Below are 16,625 nucleotides of genomic sequence, written 5' to 3'. Positions count from 1 at the left end.
TATGTTCATGCCATCAGTTTTTATTGCTGGTTGTCCATGATCCAGGTCTACCATTTATATTGATCTCGTCAGCCCTAAAAGATAATAATGAAGGTTAGATGAAATGTACGTTGGTGCTCGGCAAGTGTGGTCGGGTGCTAGTCATGGCCCTCCAGTTTGGGTCGTGACAAACTTGGTATCAGAGCAAGTCTGTCCTAGGGGTTGTCTATGAGCCGTGTCTAGTAGAGTCTTGATTATGGATGTGTAGCGCGCCACATTTATAATCAGGAGGCTACATGACATCTAGGGTTGTTACCTTCTTCCTGAATCTAGATCGTGCGTAGAGTTGAGTCGTAAGTGTTTGTCTCTAATATTCACCTTGTTTTCTTTCAGCGATGCCTTCGACTAGGAAGCAAACAATTAGTAGACGGCTTGATACAACTGCGGGAGAGGGTACCAGTCAGGTTCCCCAAGCCAGAGCAGGTCAAAGTGAGGCTTAGAGTGAGATGTCGTCTCATACCTCATCTACCCCGTCTCCTCCAGAGGATATTAGGAGACACCCAGCACCTCTAGTTCTTCTGTCTGGCACTACAGACCAGGATATGCGGAGTGCTTTGCAGTTATTGACTAGCTTGGTAGCTGCTCAGGCTCAGAGGCAGAATACAGGTGCTGTTGAGAAACCAGTTAGTACGAGAGTTCGTGATTTTATTAATTTAGACCCTCTAGTGTTTACCGGATCAGACCCCAAGGAGGACCCACAGACTTTTATTGACCAGGTTTATCGTATACTTCAGGTTATGCATGTTAGTGATACAGAGGCAGTAGAGTTGGCTTCTTATCGGTTACGGGATTTAGCGGTTCTCTGGTATGATAGTTGGGAGAGATCCAGGGGTCCGAACCCTCCTCCAGCTGTGTGGAAGGAATTTTCTTAGGCCTTTCTTCGTCACTACTTGCCAGTTGAGATACGACGAGCTAGAGCTGATAAGTTCTTGAACCTTAGACAAGGTAATATGAGTGTGCGAGAGTACAGTATGCAGTTTGATTCTTTGGCAAGGTATGCTCCCCATATGGTGGCCGAGATGAGTTATAGGGTGCATTTGTTCGTGAATAGTTTGGGACCGCATCTGATAAATGAGTGTACGACAGCCTCCTTGGTGGAGGGAATGGATATTTCCCGCATTCAATATTATGCCCAGACCCTAGAGGATTGTAAGCGCCAGCAGAGGGCAGTTAGGGAGCAGGATAGGGGCCAGCATAAGAGGGCGAGATTTGCAGGGTATTCTGATGACTTCAGAGGCAGCGTCAGGCCACAGTTTTTGAGGAGTTCAGCGCCACCTGTAGCTAGTGATCCTCCACAGTTTCAGAGGCCTCGATATGATCGATCCTATTCTAGTCCAGGTCAGAGTTCGCGGGCATCTGGCTCGCAACATCACAGGGATACTAGTCAGATGATACCCACAACACCAGATTGTGATCATTGCGGCAAAGCCCACTTTGGACTGTGCCGTCGAGGTTCTGATGCATGTTATTCTTGCGGACAGCCTGGTCATATGATGCGGGATTGTCCTAACAGGGAAGGTGATGGTATGGCTCAGCCGATTGGATCTGTGTCTGCTTCTTCCTCATCAGTTCGACCTCCAGCACAGGGTTTCCAGCAGTCGACAGGTCATGGTAGAGGTAGAGGTACAGTGCCGCGTTTGAGGGGTGGTCAAAATCGAACCTATGCTCTAGTAGGTCGACAGGATCTCGAGTCGTCTCCAGATGTTGTTACAGGTATTTTATCTATGTTTTCTTATGATGTATATGCGCTGATTGATCCGGGATCTACATTATCATATGTTACACCCTTTGTGGCTAATAAGTTTGGCATTGAACCTGAATTGATAAGTAAACCCCTTGCGGTATCTACTCCGATAGGAGATTCTGTGATTGCTAGAAGGGTATATAGAGGTTGCACTGTGATGATTTGTAGTCATCAAACCTCGGCAAATTTATTTGAGTTAGAAATGGTTGATTTTGATGTGATAATGGGAATGGACTGGTTGGCCTCATGCTATGCAAATGTTGACTGTCGTACGAAGATGGTTAGGTTCCAATTTCCGGGTGAACCCATCATTGAATGGAAAGGGAACATTGCTACGCCGAAAAGTAGGTTTATTTCCTATCTTAAGGCAAGGAAAATGATCTCAAAAGGTTACATTTATCATTTCATTCGCGTTAGGGATGCGGAGGCGAAACCGCCTACTTTACAATCAATCCCCGTGGTTAACAAATTTCCAGATGTTTTCCCAGATGAACTCCCAGGCCTTCCTCCTGAAAGGGAGATTGAGTTTAGCATTGATGTGTTGCCTGACACTCAACCGATCTCTATCCCTCCATAAAAATGGCCCCGGTAGAGTTGCGAGAGTTGAAGGTGCAGTTGAAGGACTTGCTGGATAAGGGCTTCATTAGGCCTAGCACTTCACCTTGGGGTGCGCCAGTCCTATTCGTGCGGAAGAAAGATGAGTCGTTACGGATGTGTATCGACTATCGACAGTTGAATAAGTCTACTATAAAGAACAAGTATCCACTTCCAAGAATTGATGACCTGTTTGACCAACTCCAGGGTGCCAAGTATTTCTCCAAGATTGATTTACGTTCAGGGTATCATCAGGTGAGGGTTAAGGAGAAGGATATTCCAAAGACGGCCTTCCGGACAAGATATGGGCACTTTGAGTTCTTGGTGATGTCGTTCGGGCTAACAAATGTCTCAACAGCTTTTATGGATCTCATGAATACTATATTCAGGCCCTATCTTGATGTGTTCGTGATTGTATTCATTAATGACATTCTAGTGTATTCTCGTTCGGAGGCGGAACATGCGGGCCACATGCGGATAGTATTACAGACGCTTCAGGATCGTAAGTTATATGCTAAGCTCTCCAAAAGTGAATTTTGGCTGAACTCAATAGCGTTCCTTGGCCATGTGATATCTGACGAGGGTATTAGTGTCGACACTCAGAAGATCGATGCAGTAAAGAATTGGCTGAGACCTACAATACCATCAGAAGTCCGTAGCTTCCTGGGGCTAGCAGGATATTATAGGCGGTTTATAGAAGAGTTTTCCTCTATATCATCACCATTGACTAAGTTAACACAGAAAGCTACCAAATTCCAGTGGTCTGACACTTGTGAACGTAGTTTTGAGGAACTGAAAAATCGATTGACATCCGCACCAGTGCTCACTCTCTCCGAAGGAATAGAAGGTTATGTGGTATATTATGATGCCTTAGGTATAGGTTTGGGGTGCGTATTGATGCAGCGTGGGAAGGTGATTGCTTATGCATCAAGACAATTGAAGAAGCATGAAAAGAATTATCCAACCCATGATTTGGAATTGGCTGCAGTAATATATGCTTTGAAGATATGGCAGCACTACTTATACGTCATCCACGTTGACATCTACACAGATCACAAGAGTTTACAATACATCTTCAAGCAGAAAGAGTTGAATTTGAGGTAGCGTAGGTGGCTTGAATTACTGAAAGACTACGACGTCGAGATATTGTATCATCCCGGTAAAGCCAATATTGTGGCAGATGCTCTCAGCCGTAAATCAATGGGAAGCTTAGTACATATTGAGGCAGGTAGATGGGGGTTGACTAAAGAGCTTCATCAGCTAGCCAATATGAGAATCAGATTGTTAGACTCTGATGACAGAGGTGTTACTGTACAGAATACATCAGAATCATCTTTGGTAGACGAGGTAAAAGCACGGAAATATGAAGATCCTATCTTAGTACGATTAAGAGAGAGCATTCAGCAGTGTAAAAGTATGGCTTTTGAGATCGGAAGAGATGGGGCACTGAGATACCAGTGCCGATTATGTGTGCCTAATGTGGCAGGGTTGCGAGAGAAGATTATGAATGAGATTCATCAATCCCGATATTCCATCCATCCCGGCTCGACAAAGATGTATCATGATGTCAAGGAGCAGTATTGGTGGGATAACATGAAGAAGACTATTGCAGAATTTGTAGCCTAGTGTCCCAATTGTCAACAAGTAAAGATAGAACATCAGAAACCCGATGGATTGCTTCAGAATATAGAGATTCCGACCTGGAAATGGGAGGTGATTAATATGGACTTCATTATTGGATTACCTCGCTCTTATCATAAGTTTGACTCCATTTGGGTGATAATTGACCGACTTACAAAATGTGCCCATTTTCTGCCAGTGAAGACAACTTACACGGCTGAAGATTATGCGAAGTTGTATATCAAGGAGATTGTTAGGCTTTATGGTGTGCCGGTATCTATTATATCAGACCGAGGAGCTCAATTTACAGCTAACTTTTGGAGGTCTTTTCAGAAGGGTTTAGGCACACAAGTGAATCTCAGTACTGCATTTCATCTGCAGACTGACGGACAGGCTGAACGTACCATTCAGACACTGGAAGATATGCTACGAGCATGTGTTCTAGATTTTAAGGGGAATTGGGATGATCATCTTCCACTCATAGAATTCACCTACAATAATAGCTACCATTCCAGTATTAAAATGGCCCCATACGAGGTACTATACGGGAGAAGATGTAGATCACCAGTTGGATGGTTCGAAGTCGGTGAAATAGAATTATATGGGCCAGATTTGATTCACCAAGCTATTGAGAAGGTGAAAATGATACAGGAGTGATTGAGGACGGCACAAAGCAGGCAAAAATCTTATTCCGATGTCCGACGTCGTGATCTGGAGTTTGAGGTTGGTGATTGGGTTTTCCTGAGGATCTCACCAATGAAGGGTATTATGCGTTTTGGGAAGAAAAGTAAGCTGAGTCCAAGGTATATCGGGCCATATAAAATTCTTCGATGGATTGGACAGGTTGCTTATGAGTTAGAATTGCCATCCGAATTGGAATTTGTCCACCCGGTATTCCATGTATCTATGTTGAGGAAATGTATTGGAGACCCTTCTTGAGTCGTCCCTATCAAAGATTTACAAGTTACAGAGGACATATAATATGAAGAAGTGCCAGTGGCGATATTAGATCGACAAGTCCGTAAGCTGAGAACAAAAGATGTAGCTTCCGTCAAAGTATTGTGGAGGAACAAAAATATGGAAGAAATGACATGGGAAGCAGAAGAGGAGATGAAGTCTAAATACCCTTACCTATTCCAGAATGAAGATAACAAGGATGTTTGTGGAAGACATGATACATTGGAAGGTGAAATGACTCTATGAGGTTAGCAATAATTTAAGAATACTCCTCCTTAATATAAAATGGTGATATGTAGATAATGTAAATATGCATAATGCTTTGTGTAGCCTTGTGAAGCCATATGTTGGGCTTAATTGCTTGCAAGTTTTGCTAGTGACCATTTTATAGGGGAAAATTGATCGGAAATTTCCATTGGAATCCACGATGATTTAAACTCCCCATGAACCCTTACATTCGAGGACGAATGTTCCTAAGGGGGGAGGGTGTTACAACCCATATCCACATGTGTTAGTTCATGCCATATATTAGTTAACATAAATCCAAGAAGGAATTATCTTTGAGATGATAAGAAGTCAATCCTATTGGTCTTAAGTGATACAAGAGTGTATAAGGGTGATTAACAAGTATTAGAAGTTAAATGAATCAAGGATGTTGTAACTCGTATTTTTAGGTAAATCTAGTGGTGCTTAATACACTCAAGAGGCCATGTATTAAGGTATTTTAATCATATAATATTTGTATCATAAGTCTTGAAGTCAAACAAGTTATGAAACAAAAGTCGACAAAAGTTGTCGCAACTTAGGTTCATAATTTTACTTAAACATTAGGTCAAATGTTTCTAATATTTTCTCCTAACTTACAAGGAATTACGGGGTTATCTACCAACTAAATTAAATATCTATGAGTCTAGTTTCCAACTCATTAAACCGTTCATCGATACGATCTCGGAGTAGAGAGATATTCGCATTTTCGCGAGCCTGCGCCAAGCACCTCTCTATGGGGCCCACTAAGGCGGTTTAAGATATTTGGACCTATATAGGATGCCTCCAACCCGTTTTAAGTCATTTATTCTCACTAGTTTCAGACCTTATAACCATAGGAACATCCTCTCAAGGTTCTCTCAAGATTCAAGACCCAAAAAAAGGGCAAACAACACAAATCAAGTGTCGGGAATTCCGTGGCGCTAGTAAGTCTCTTGTTCTTCTTGTTGTTGCTCATTTTTGTGTCGTTCCAGCTCGTGTGGGAGGTTGTTTTAAAGGGTTTATGTTCTGTAAATACTCTCTCATGTTCTTAATATCAATCCTAAGTGATTTCAAGCCTTCTAAAGTGATTCTAGTGCCGAAAAACACTAATTGATCGCTAGTTTCGCTTTTTTGTTGTTGTGGCAGCATTGGAGGGATATTTCATGGAAATTTAAGGTCAAATTGGAGTTCTTATTTCTGTATAAAGTTAATTAAACTCTTACTCTATATGTATTTAAGATTATCCAAGTTGCGGCTAAGCCATTGAAGCTAGAACTTGTGAAATATATATCGAAAGGCTTGGTAGTAATGTTATTGTTTTATGGACTGTATTGCGTTGCTGTTGGGCTGCGTATTTTACTACTGTTTTGTTGAGTTTTGGAGGAGGAATGGTATGGAGAAACACCATATATATGTAGGGTTGTGGGATGATAGTTATTCGTAACATTTCCGGGTCGTTTGACACGACTACGGTGGTCGTCGTATGTATGGAGTGATTAGGCTGTGCGTGGACTATTTTGGGAGGCTCAATATGTTTATTATTGATGTTGTTTGGGCTGTTTGGTGACTGTTTTGAATGGTGTGAAGTCATATATATAGGGGAGGTGTTGTCCGTTTCATCGTAAAATAGGTTGTGGTCGATACATAATAGTTATGATGCTTAAATGATAACGATAATATCGTTTCTCTTATTGTAGACTAAGGTGTTTTGACAATTGCATAGATTGAGATTAGGGCAGTATATACAAGGTATGTGAGGCTATCCTTTTCCTTCTTTTGCACGACTCCGATTGTACATAATGTAATGAACGAGCTTCCAAGATACTCTACTCTTAGAAGCTAGCAGTACTTACATTGTTTTCCCTCTTATGGAACGATTGATGTTAATGTTGCTTCTCTTATTCTTATGTTATCAATGTTGTTGGTACTTCCTGATTCTTATAAGGTTCATAGTGAAGAGTTAGTCCTAATAATGTGTACAGAGGATACCGACCTTACGTCACTCCGAAAGGTTTAGAATGTGATTCCATGAGTCGAGCATGCATTATATATATGTATCTATTTTACTCTACCGAGCCACGCTATAGTTGGTCGGGTACGACACCTATTGTGCAACCACTGATCAGTTGGGTTTTACCGAGCTCCACGTGGCCGGGTACGATTCTACCGAGCCTTATGATGGTCGGGTACATTTTTTACCGAGCCTATTATGGCCGGGTACGATATGATGATGATGATGCCCACAAAAGCGAATGTTTTAAAGGTTTATGTATTTATACATATGTATCATGCATTTCATGTCAGTAGCCCTCAGAGGTACTAAGATGTTACAGGTTTTATATTCTCTATCCTTGCTTACATTACTGATCGTATTTATGGTTCCCTGCCTTACATACTCAGTGCTTTATTCGTACTGACGTCCTTTTTTTTGTGGATGTTGCATGTCGTGCTACAGGTCCTGATAGACAGGCAGGTGCAGCTCCCCCACCACAGTAGGTTGTCCAGTTCAGCGGTGATTGGCGAGATCCCTTCTCCCGACTTGCCTTGGTCTTGGTATGCATTTTTGTTATAGAAATTATGGGTATGTCGGGGCCCTGTTCTGGCTATGTTGCAGCACTTATGTTCCTTTAGAGGCTCATAGACAGGTGTCGACTCATGTATAGTTTTGTATGCCTTGTCGGCTAGTTTTTGTTGTATAGTCTTTTATGGTAGCGTGGTAGCTCATACCTTATATATGGTTTCTTGATTGTCTAGTCATCCCATATTATATATGTTCATGCCATCAGTTTTTATTGCTGGTTGTCCATGATCCAGGTCTACCATTTATATTGATCTCGTCAGCCCTAAAAGATAATAATGAAGGTTAGATGAAATGTACGTTGGTGCTCGGCAAGTGTGGTCGGGTGCTAGTCATGGCCCTCCAGTTTGGGTCGTGACAAAAATCCTCGTTTACTCACGAGTGTGCCCATATCAAATTTGTCAAAATCCGATCTCAATTGCCCATTCAAATCCCCAAAAGAAATCTCAAACTTTTCTTCCATTTTCCCCCAATTTTCACTCTAATTTCTCAAATTAAATGATGAAATTCAAGACCAAATCATGAAATTAAAACAAATATGAGTGAAGAATACTTACCCCAATAGCTCCACTGAAAATCTCCTCAGATTCCACCTTCTCCCGAGCTCTCTAATGGTTTTTATGAAATTGGACTTAAACCCCCTCGATTTAAAAATATAAACTATCTGCCCAAACATTTCTTCATCGCGAACGCGGCATAGCCCTCGCGTTCGCTAAGCACACTGCCTCACTGACGGGAATCACTTCTACGTGAACGTGATGCACAACACACTCAACACCTCGCGATCGCGACCCCAACTACGCGAACGCGTAGAACAAATGTACTAAGGACCCAGCTATCCTTCTTCCTCTATGCGAACGCGACTTGAACCTCGCGAACGCGATGACCAAAGACCTCACACCTTCACGATCGCGGAACTCCACAGCCTCGCACCTTAAACCTTCGCGAACGCGGGACATGCATCGCGAACGCGAAGGTCAAAAACCTGCAACACCAACAGCAGAAATTCTGCAATTTTTTTTTACAACATGAAATGGTCCGATTGACCACCCTAAACTCACCCAAGGCCCTCGGGACCTCAACCAAATATTCCAAAATATCCCATTACATCATTCAAACTTGTTCCAACATTCGGAACGCTCAAAACAATATTAAAACACCAAAATCACATCGGATTCAAGCCTAAGAATCTCAAAAACTTCCAAATTATGCTTTTGATCAAAAACCCAACCAAACCACGTCCGAATGACCTGAAATTTTGCACACATGTCACAAATGACAAAATGAATCTACTGCAACTTCCAAAATTCCATTCTGACCCCTATATCAAAATTTCGCCAATCAACCGGAAAATGCCAAAATCTCAATTTCGCCAATTCAAGCCTAAACCTTCCACGGACTTCCAAAATGCATTCCGATCACGCTCCTAAGTCCCAAATCACCTAACGGTGCTAACCAAATCATAAAAATACCGATCCGAGATCATGTACTAACAAGTCAAAACTTGATCAAACCTTTGAAATTTCAAGCTTCAAATTGAGAACTGTTCTTCCAAATTCATTCCGATTACACTGAAAACCAGAACCAACGATTTACATAAGTCATAATACATCACACGGGGCAAGTCATGCCCAAGAACTGGCAAGCAAAGTGCAAAAGCTCAAAACGACCGGTCGGGTAATTACATCCTCCCCCACTTAAATATGCGTTCGTCCCCGAACGTGCCTAGAGTTGTTCCAAAAGCCAACCAATCGCTGAATAACCTTACCATGCATATACCCAGGGGTGATCCAACGTCACCCTATCTCATATAGGTCCGATAACACAATATAACTGAAATTTCACAATCCATTATAGCCCATAAACCTTAGAACCACATTTCCACCACTGAAATCATCCACAATATCAAAATCTCACATCTATACTCTGAATAGGCCCGAACAAGCTGTAATAACCCATACCTACAACCATCAGGTGCAATTACATGACATACCACATAACTCAAACACTTGCAGTGATAACTTCTAATCACAGTAGCTGCACACAACAACCGAATATCGATAGAAAACCTCTTATCAACTAAAGTCTCATTTCAACACTTTCATATACTGCCAATGATAAATAAAACACGCAGTAAGCCATAACCATTTCTCATATTAACTATTCATGAAACCATTTCTCCTTTGGCAAAGACCATAGCAAATTTCTGAGCCGAACCTCGATATTATCCTTCCAATATGCAGAAATTGAATCCGTTTGTACTCATCTAGATCCCGACGATCTCGTCTAATCCAACATAACTACTCTGGTGACATTGACACATCAATACAGACTAAATACACGATTTGTGCAATTCGTGCACCAATAAGCCACAATCCAAACTTACTCAAATCATGAAAATGATTCAAATGCATGAAATAGTTGTACCGCAAGTTCACTAGTAAAACCACAACGCAAGGCTGAGAACCCGTCTTACATCATAGAAACAGAACACACAAATCTAACCCGCAGGATCATACCTCCACATAGCTTCGCTCTAATGCCGACCTCATCCAAACACTTGTCCACGTGAAAACACCTTAAGTTACTATGCTCAAAATTGACAACCGTGCACAATATGATGTCTAAAACCAAAGCAATCATCGTAACCACCGCGAGGAAATTACATAACACCACACAACTCGAAAGGACATAACTGATACGCTATCCACCGAGCAATACCCAGTGCTCTTCCCGCTCGAATTCCATTGAGAGGCCCTAATAATACGGCACCATATGTGCCTATAATCAACAAATCCTAGCGGCTTGCAACACGGAAAGGTAACTCATAAATCCCCCTGATTACTAATAGCTCAATAACAACCGGATCAATATATCCCTCACCAATAGCAACTCGAAGTCAACAAAGCCGTCTCGATGCCAAACATATATCCATATAGGTCTACCAATGAACCATACATCAACTCTAGTTACCTACAACAGATAGATAATCCTCCGAAGGTTCACAATGACTGAATCATAGCGCATACTATCATCTAACTAACCTACCCACATCTTTGTCGTCCACAACCACGAGTTAACCTATATGTGAGAACTTCCAACCTCCAAGTTCATAAAACGCACGAATTACCATACTTGATCCCAATTTCGTCGCTCGAATATACAACACACCTCTATACTCGATCATCCCATGAGAGGTACACCTATAATTCTTCTACGCCACTGACAAACTCGAATATTATCAGTCAATCAGACAAGATAGTCCTGTTATACCAATAAAGCATCCATAACTCAAACACATCGCCCTTTCTAAAATATACACCCTCATCAAGCCACACCGATCAGTGATCTCATTTATGTAGTCACCTAAAGATGCCTATGCTATCTAATAATTTATGACCTTTCTTTCAAAACTGAACCGTGACTTACACATGCAAATCTCAACCCCACACAACATACCGCATATATTATACCACCCAAATGAAAATTATGGGAACTTCGCAATCCACTCCGAGCTACAAGCAACTACTTACTCAACCAGCCAAGAACTTTTCTATTCGCTCCCATCTGGGAGAAGATCATTATACATCCCATGCTCCTCATGCCAATAGGAAAAATATACCTCTCTAACTGTGGTGAAAACCATCTAGAACTCTCCGAGTTTCATTTGCACAACACTAAACCGTTAGGACTGAATCTTTCTAACTTAACCGAGTTATGCAGGTCACTAGAACCCAAAAGAATTGCCACAAAACACTTGTAGAAACTTATTACCTCGTAATCATCCCAAAGGACTAATCATATCTTTACCATGCCGATCCTGCCTACTGCCAAGCTATCTTGTTGATCCTAGTTCATTATACTCTATCTTCAAATTGATGCTTCTCCTTGCCGTAACACCACAATTCCTCAACCCAGACTCACCACATGAGGCCCAAGCGTAAAACCACCCCATCCTACGGTCCATAAGCCGCTGAATACTCTTTAGTTATTCCCAACAGCACCATGTTCAAAATGCTTACCATGAAGAGACTTTCTACGAATCCAAAGCCATTACCTTCACCTTACTGATATTGATATATAGAATCCCATAATTAATATAGAAATACCATAAGTCTTGACATCTTCCAACGAAAACTCAGTTTCTAGACACATATACAACTTGAAAATACCCAACTGTTACATGTAAAATCTTGAACACATTAGAACCATTCTCAAAAGTCATTCACTCTACTCAAACTACAATTAGCCTGATCAAACAAACATAACCACCCGTGCCTCGAAAGCACTCCGACACCACAGAGTGTAACCTCATCCTAGAACAACCAAGCAACTTCCTGCTCTATGCACCGAGCATCCATTACCAACAACAACTCAAGACATTCTGTGATTCTCATACACCTATAAAGCATAACATAACCTTTGTCAAAATTTTCCTTTACTCGAGCCATCCTCGGTCTAAATCTCCGTAAGCCATAATTGATTCACCAGTACGCCTCACACTGGAACCAACATAGCACATAACTATGCAATCAACTCATCAATAGCAGACTCCCCCACTTAGCTCGAATCCATAGACCAAAACATACACAATAACTCATAACACATATACTTTATTGCTTGCATAATGACATAGTGAGATTAAACTCAATCCTTCATAAGCTCGTGGAACACAGATCATCTGGTACTTTATATCTTTTGCAAATCTTGCATTCACTCTCGTAGTAGTCAAGCCTACTCTCTTGAGCAAAACAAATTCAAATCGTAAAACATATATTTCCCTGGTAACAGAGATCTTCCAATAAATGACACAAGGAATTACGCAAACTTCAGAACAATCCGCAGGAGATAACCCCACCTGCTTTACCTCAAACTTACATTTCTATATACCTTCCACCGTCATAAACTTTACACAGTCACTTAGTCTTCCTGAGTCTGAACTCATACCGCAACATGAAATTTACTTCACTCCCAACTAGGAAACATGAAAAGATTCTTCATACGCCCATAACTCGAGGATATACCTTAAATCGAGATGAAAATCAAGTACATAATAGTTCTTCTATCCTCCAGCAGACCCTTCTTGTCGCTTCCAAATTATATGGATATATCTCGCAGCCATAACATACTCATTACATAACCATTCAGCCATCACTTCTACTAATAGCGCACTACCGAATGTATAAGTTCAAAAACACTTGCTCATACAATCAACACCTCAGTGCTCAAGCTATAGGCAAAAATCTAGCCTCGAGTCCTCCAGACTTGCCCAACATCAACACACAGAGATCACATCTCGCCCCTCGATTAGGAAATCACAAGCCATCGATGCACATCTGATACTAAGCGTTTATGCGTGCATACGAACACGTGGAAGGAATTCCAAGAGTTACTTTTCAAGCTAAATCAAGGACGCACGATAAGAATTCAAGAATGTGAAGATTTTCCTAAAGGTTTTGTAGCCTCCTGAGGATAAGTACAGACGTCTCCGTACCGATCCGCGAGGCTCTACTAAACCTGCTCATGACTCGTGAGACCTATGTAACCTGGCTCTGATACCAACTTGTCACGACCCCAAACCGGACCCGATCGTGATGGTGCCTCTCGTATAGATAAGGTCAGCCGACATAATTCCCAAATTCAGTTTTAACAGTTTAATAAGTCAATCTAAGTCATTTATAAGGATGAACCCCCAACAAGTATAGATTTAGCGAAATAAAACAAGTGCGAAAGTAAATACAACCCGACATCGGGGTGTCACTAGTCATAAGTATCTACCAAGGTCTGAATACAACAAGAGTTTAAAAATGTACTAAATACAATAATGAAAATAAGAGGAAGGAAAGTAGTGCTGCGAACGTCGTGCAACCACTTTGCCAACTCCGATGACTCCGCCTCTGAACAATCAACACCCGCTACCGGGTTCCGAAATACCTGAAACTACACACGAGGTGCAAGGAGTAATGTAAGTACTCCAACCTAGTAAGTAATAAGTGTAAATAAAGATTGAGTAGTAGGAAACAATGAATCCACATTTATGATAAACTCAATAAGGATAACAGGCTTTCAAATCAGAATACGAGTCAATTGTCTCATTTAAAATCTAGCTTTTGGAAAAAATCATTTGAAAATGCTTTCCAACAGTTTCAGTAGGGGTGAAATACCATTTATAATAAAAGAGATGAAAACCATAATCTGCCCCTCGGGCAAAACATAGTTCGTATACAGCCCCTCGGGCAAAATAGAAATTTATACCCATTTCATAACTTAAAAACTTCAGTTTGAATGAAAATTGTTTAAAGCGTTTGCTCAACATTTTCAATAGAGGCTCGATCTAAAGATGAGTGAAAGCAGTAATTAAATCAACATATTCGATAAAAACTCACTTTAAGGAGGAGTGAAAAACAGTAAGTTCATAAACAGGCCCCTCAGGCAAAGCACCACTCATGTACATGTAAATCTATAGCCCCTCGGGCAAGCCCCTCAGTCGCTCGAGACTCAACTCTCATCAATCAGCGCTCACACTCAGCACTCACACTTAATAAGTACCATATAGTAACCGCTGCAGCATGCAGCTCGATCCATATATATAGTTGACTGCGCTCACTAGAGGTGTGTAGACTCCGGAGGAGCTCCTACAGCCCAAGCGTTATATCGCTGCGGCATGCAGCCTGATCCATATACATACATACATAAATACATATATATACAGATTTAAACAATAAACAAGTAAAACATGACTGAGAATATACTTTCAAAACAAATAGAGTGAGGAAAAATAGTGAAAATGCCCCTAAGGGTCTCAACAGGTCGGCACAAGGCCCCAAACATGGCATACAACCCAAAATATAATATCAATCTCTAAAATATGGAATATCATAAGATTTCAAATCAAATACGCGACTTAACAGTCGTACGGGACGGACCAAGTCACAATCCCCAATGGTGCACGACTCCACGCTTATCATCTAGCGTGTGCGTCACCTCAAGTAGCACAACGATGTGAAATACGGGGTTTCAAACCCTCAAGACAGCATTTACAATCATTACTTACCTCGATCCGGTCCAAACTCTAGCCCCCGATGCCTTTGCCCTCACGAATCAACCTCCGGATGCTCCAAATCTAGCCACAATCAGTACATAACTATTAAAATATGTTAAGGGAATAAAGCCAACTCGAAAATATCCAATTTACATTAAAAATTCTAAAATTGCTCAAACCCGACCCCCGGGCCCACGTCTCGGAATCCGATAAAAATTACATCAATAAAATCCTCGTTTACTCACGAGTCTACCCATATCAAATTAGTCAAAATCCGATCTCAATTGCCCATTCAAATCCCCAAAAGAAATCTCAAACATTGTTTCCATTTTCCCCCAATTTTCACTCTAATTTCTCAAATTAAATGATGAAATTCAAGACCAAATCATGGAATTAAACCAAATATGAGTGAAGAATACTTACCCCAATATCTCCACCGAAAATCTCCTCAAATTTCACCTTCTCCCGAGCTCTCCAATGGTTTTTATGAAATTAGACTTAAACCCTCGATTTATAAAAATATAAACTGTCTGCCTAGACATTTCTTCATCGCGAACGCGGCATAGCGCTTGCGTTCGTGGAGTACACTGCTTCACTGATTGGAATCTCTTCTATGCGAACGCGCGAAAGTTCTCGCAAACACGAGGCACAACACACTCAACACCTCGCGATCGCGACCCCAACTACGCGAACGCGTAGAACAAATATAATGAGGACCCAGCTATCCTTCTTCCTCTATGCGAACGTGACCTGAACCTCGCGAACGCGATGACCAAAGACCTCACACTTCGCGATCGCAGAACCATCTTCGCGAACGCGAAGGCCAACTCCACAACCTTGTATCTTAACCCTTCACGAATGCAGGACATTCATCGCGAACGCGAAGATCAAAAACCTACAATACCAACAACAGAAATTCTGCAAAATTTTACAACATGAAATGGTCCGATTGATCACCCTAAACTCACCCGAGGCCCTCGAACCTCAACCAAACATGCCAACATATCTCATAACATCATTCAAACTTGTTCCAACCTTAGGAATGCTCAAAATAACATTAAAACACCAAAATCACATCGGATTCAAGCCTAAGAATTTCAAAAACTTCCAAATTACGCTTTTGATAAACAAAACCGAACCAAACCACGTCCGAATGACCTAAAATTTTGTGCACTCGTCACAAATGACACAATGAAGCTACTGCAACTTCCGGAATTTCATTTCGACCCCTATATCAAAATCTCACCTATCAACCAGAAAACGCCAAAATCTCAATTTCGCCAATTCAAGCCTAAACCTTCCACAAACTTCCAAAATACATTCCGATCATGCTCCTAAGTCCCAAATAACCTAATGGAGCTAACCAAATCATAAAAATTTCGATCCAATATCATATACTAACAAGTCAAAACTTGGTCAAACCTTTCAAATTTCAAGCTTCAAACTGAGAACTGTTCTTCCAAATTCATTCTGATTACCCTGAAAACCAGAACCAACAATTTATATAAGTTATAATACATCACACGGGACAAGTCATGCCCGAGAACTGCAAAAACTCAAAACGACCGGTTGGGTCGTTACACTATTCCACTTTCTACAAATTAATGATAAATAAAGAAACTTAGAAAAGAATCATTCAAGCCAGAGGTGCATGTTATCTTCAGTCCTCACTACCACGAAACACTCCAATAGGTTATAATTTATCTTGATAGCATTTGATTCAAACTTTAATTTATCCATTATATGTCTGATAGATCTAATTGCATGCTTCTATTGGGTAAATTAATTTATATTAAATGATTGCA

This window comes from Nicotiana tabacum, chromosome 18 (genome assembly GCF_000715075.1).
Source record: "Nicotiana tabacum cultivar K326 chromosome 18, ASM71507v2, whole genome shotgun sequence".
NCBI classification, from domain to species: domain Eukaryota; kingdom Viridiplantae; phylum Streptophyta; class Magnoliopsida; order Solanales; family Solanaceae; genus Nicotiana; species Nicotiana tabacum.
The sequence above is the reverse complement of the archived record's forward strand: the minus strand, read 5'-3'. Positions refer to the sequence as shown.